Raw genomic sequence first — 5,160 nt, forward strand, 5'->3', positions numbered from 1 at the left:
CCGGGAGGGACGCACTCGGGGGGGCGGAGTCGGGTTCTGGGCAGGCCGGGACCGGCCCGGCTGGGCCGGTGATGTGGAACCGCTGTACCAGCAGGCGCACAAGCACGCCCACTGGTTCCAGTCTCTCATGGGACGCTGGGGGACGGCAGACGGGCAGTCTGTGCACTCGGTGGAGGGCAAAGTCTGAGCAGGCATACTGGATGTTCAGCCACCAGGAAAGCCTGGAGATTTTGTCTGGTGGGGAGCCGCCCAGCAGGGGACAGAGTGCCAAACTTCGTGTTTCCCCGGTGAGGCTGGGATGGCCCCGGTAAGGTCGGGGTGGCCCCGGTGAGGCCTATACAGCCCCAGTGAGGTCGGGGCGGCCCCGGTGAGGTCGAGACTTCCCCGGTGAGGTCGAGACGGCCCCAGTGAGGTCGAGACGGCCCCAGTGAGGTCGAGACTACCCCAGTGAGGTCGAGACTACCCCAGTGAGGTTGGGACGGCCCCAGTGAGGTCGAGACGGCCCTGGTGAGGACAAAACGGCCCCAGTGAGGTTGGGATGGCTCCAGTGATGTTGGGCAGATAATGGGTACCAGTATAGACTGATGAACAGGTAGATGCAGAGGCAGAGCAGCATTGAACAGACTGTCAAACTACAGTGGGAAGCCTAGGGAGGGTTGGGGGGGGGGGGTTTAAGAAATCAACCAAAGGACTTATATGCATGCATATAAGAATAACCAATGGACACAAGACACTAGGGGGTAGGGGCCGGGGGAATGTCAAGCGGGGGTGGGGGAAGGAGACATATGTAATACTCTTTGTAATACTTCAAGAAATAAAAATTATTTTAAAAAAATAATATCTATTATCCACATAGTGTTATGTGTCTACTTCAAAGTCTGAAAGCTAGTCAATATATAATGAATGACCAAAACCCCAGGCCTTTCCTGGGTTAGAGGCAGCAGAGTTTCTGTTGCCAGAAAAAGAGAGAGAAAGATAGGAAAAAAAAAGCAATGAGTTTCCCAAATAAATTATAATTTGCATAAACAGTCTCATATCGTTATGTGATTTTTATCTCTAGAGCAGGGCAAATATTAATATCCTAATTCCCGGATGAAAGCATGGCCACCCAGTGAGGTGAAGTGAGCTCTCTGAGCTAGTGAGTAGGGGAGTCAGCAATGTACCCCAGTCTTCTGCTTTAAACTCTATCTAGCTGCTTCTACAGCAATAGAGAAACCTGTTTTCTGTTGTTACATGTTATGCCAGTATCTTACCTCCCCTGAAATACTTTTGTGATTGAAAAAATTTAAAAGTACCAAAAGTATTTCACAAGTAAGTGGGTCCCCACACTAAATTTACTGACATAGAGGGCAACTACTGACAAGTGTTTTATCCTATATAATAAAAGCCCAGCAACCGTAATGGCAGAATGACCGCTCGACCAGTCACTATGAGGTTCACTGACCACCTCTCAGTCCCGCCCCCACCCCTCCCACCCCCCTGCTGGCAGGCTCAGATCTCTGGATGGCGAATGGGGAACCGGGGTGGGCGGTGGGGGATGAGAGCAGCGCCAGGCCAAGGCCCCTGTCCTGCTGGTCGGGGTGACTTGCGGCAGGGGCAGGGCCACGAGCCAGCAGGAACAGCTGGCCTCTTGGTTCCCCTCTCCCCCTCTGGCCTTCAGGCTTCCATCGCATGATGGCAAACTGGGAACCCAGGTGGGTGGCGGTGGGGGGCGAGGCCAGCTGCTGGCAGCAGGGGAAGATGGCCCTGATCACAGGCTAGGCCTAGGGACTGTACACATGCACAATTTCGTGTGCTGGGTCTCTAGTGTTTAATAAATTTACCCTCCTCTATTCAGAGTTTTTTGTTAAGGACCCAGAAAAAGAAAGTAAATACTATAGGCATCCAAAGAGTATTTCTTTGGGAGAGGAAAATGTGGTGATGGTTTGGCTGCTCATCTCAGAGTTCCTGGTATTAGAAACGATTCAATGGAATCACACAATGAGGCTTAGACCTGGTCTTTAAAGTGCTCTTGGCAATGGTTGTAGGACTGGCTAGGAAGGCTTCCAGGACAGGGAAGTTTTGTGGACTTGTGACCTCAAGACCCTTAATTTTAAAGAATTCCACATGGCTGAGAAGAGTCTCTGGCGCCCAGAGCAATGGGGCTGGGTGGAGGCCACAGCCGTGTCCTGGACAGGACAGAGCAAACACTTGCTGGGCTTACAGGCCCAGACTGTCACAAGTCATGGAGGAGGAGATACAGGACGCCAGGAGGAAACGGTTAAGTTTAATGCCATGCTGGTTATGCTGCCTTTGCCATCTCTGCCCCGTCCTGTGCTTTAGAGGGCTGGCCTCTGTGGATTTTATTAGGCCGCTTTCTTAGCCTCTGGCTCCACTGGGTCAGACAAATAAGAGGAGTTTGCAGGGCAGGGGAGAATGGATTCTTTTCACCGCCCTCCCCACCAAGTGTGATTGTGTCAGGGGCCTTGTGCCCTGCTTGTAATGCAGCACTTCTTCAGTGACCCCCAGACCCTCCCCCTATCCAAGGCTAGGGATTTTTCCAGATTCTGATAATACCAGTCCCTTCCCATTCCCTTCTAGGGGTAGTCATTGTTTGCAACTATTGTAGGTTCTTGGATGATAAACCATTCCTTCTAGTTTTTGTTTGTTTGTTTTTGTTTTTTTTTCTTTAACCTGACCACACTTTTGTATAGCCTTTTCATGAAAATATTTTCATTTCAACCTGGCCAGTTTTCTCAGTGGTTAGAGCAGTGGTTCTCAACCTGTGGGTCGCGGCCCCTTTGGCGGTAGAACGACCCTTTCACAGGGGTCGCCTAAGACCATCCTGAATATCAGATATTTACATTACGATTCATAACAGTAGCAACATTACAGTTATGAAATAGCAATGAAAATCATTTTATGGTTGGGTCACAACATGAGGAACTGTATTTAAAGGGCCAGAAGGTTGAGAACCACTGGGTTAGAGCATCAGCCCTTGAACTAAAGGGCCGCAGGTTCAATTCCTGGTGAAGGGCACATACCTGGGTTGTGGGTTCAATCCCTGGCTCAGGTCAGGGCACTTCACAGAGGCAACCAATCAATGTGTCTCTCACATTGATGTTTCTCTCTCTCTTCACATCCCTCCCTCACTTCCACTCTCTAAGAAATCAAAGGAAAAAGTATCCTCAAGTGAGGATTAATAAAAAAAAATCTTTTCATTTCTATACTTTGAATGTGCTATTTCTTCTCATACCCTAACTGAATGTAAAGTAATAATAGCTAGTAAGCATTACTATGTGCCAAATATTATTGTAATATTTTTCTAAGGCTGATATGTATATTATATAGATAAATATTAGAGAAGTTCAATTATATCCCACAATCATGCTATTCCAATGGACTCAAGCCCTGATTTTTTGATGCCGGAGCTGTCTCCCAATTATTATGTGATCCCACATTGCAAATCATCACACCCTCAAAAAAAGAAAAAATATCAAAGGCACCTATGTATAAAAGGGCTCAAAAATTTGTAGTTGAAAAAATTCAAACCAGGACTGGCTTTCCAAATTATTTTTCCAAAGCGTAAAATTTCCACATTCTACTTGACTATCACAGCATAAGATGATATGGCAGGTATTTATACTTAAACCAACAGTGTCTATTTTGACATATGAAGATCCTGGTTTTTACATTAGCTATGTGGTAGTGCGATGCCTATATAAATCTTCCTAACAACAAAAGTGAGTGATATAACATCTGTCACTGTTTTTCCTCAAAATCTCCAATAGCTGTGCAGACTAATCCCATAGGGCCAGGCTGTAATCATCCTGCATTTGATGTCCTGAGCCCATCTACCACTCTGAAAAATTTATCACCAGCTGCAACAGAGAAACTCTGTCATTAGTTTGTTAGTAACTATTGATAGTTAGCTTTTCCCAGAAAGCCTAATGATACTGAAGAGTATGTAATCCACAAACATATTTTAAAAAATCGAGCAACTTTTGTCTTAACATTGCCTACTTATTGTTATGGGGATATAATATTCAGACATTGTCTGTTAGAGTTATGCCAACATATGTTACTATAAGGAGACCTAAGGATGAATTCATACTGAAGTCATGAAAATAAAATTATGGCTACAAAGCTGAACTGATATTATTTATTATAAAGTCCAGGCTGTTCATCTTCTTTGGTTATATTATTCTATATTAGGATTTAGCCCTGAGAGTTGGCTTCTATTTTTTTATATTCTTTTTTAAAAAATCCTCACCTGAGGATATTTTTTCCGTTGATTCTCAGAGACAGTAGAAGGGAGGGCAGAGAGAGAGAGAGAGAGAGAGAGAGAGGAGGGCAGTGATGGTGAACCTTTTGAGCTTGGCGTGTCAGCATTTTGAAAAACCCTAACTTAACTCTGGTGCCGTGTCACATATAGAAATTTTTTGATATTTGCAACCATAGTAAAACAAAGACTTATATTTTTGATATTTATTTTATATATTTAAATGCCATTAAACAAAGAAAAATCAACTCAAAAATAAATGAGTTCGCATGTCACCTCTGACACGCGTGTCATAGGTTTGCCATCTCTGGGCTAGGGTTCAAACCTGCAACTGAGGTATGTGTCCTTGACCAGGAATCAAACTTGCAACCCTTAGGTCCACAGACTGGTGCTCTAACCATTTAGAAACACTGTCCAGGGCCCTATATTCATTTAAAAACAGATTGCCGTGTGCAAAACAAATGCAGTCTTGCCTATTTTACCTTATATTTTTCTCCACAAAGTAAAAAGAAATAATTCAATGTATGAATAAAGGGACCAATAAATTACTGAACAAACTAACCATTAGCTTGAATATTATTTGTCCTACACATGGAGAGTTGATTAATATAACATGTTCAAGTATCTAGTTTACTTTATTCTCCCTCTATTCATAGTTATGGAACATTTATTACCAGTGAGATATTGGCTCATAAAATTATTTAAAATTTAAACCAATTGTAGCATATAGGCAAAGATGATGATGAACAGGTAATAATAAGGTGTTTAGTTTCAGATCTGTGTTTGAGTCCCAGTTGGAGGTGTGAGTAGATCCAGAATTTCTATATAGAATGGATATTGCATTTTTAGGGATCAGAAATAAAACTCATTCTGAATGTAGGAGATAAAAATAATAGGAT

This window comes from Myotis myotis, unplaced genomic scaffold (assembly GCF_014108235.1).
Source record: "Myotis myotis isolate mMyoMyo1 unplaced genomic scaffold, mMyoMyo1.p scaffold_m19_p_3, whole genome shotgun sequence".
Taxonomy (NCBI): domain Eukaryota; kingdom Metazoa; phylum Chordata; class Mammalia; order Chiroptera; family Vespertilionidae; genus Myotis; species Myotis myotis.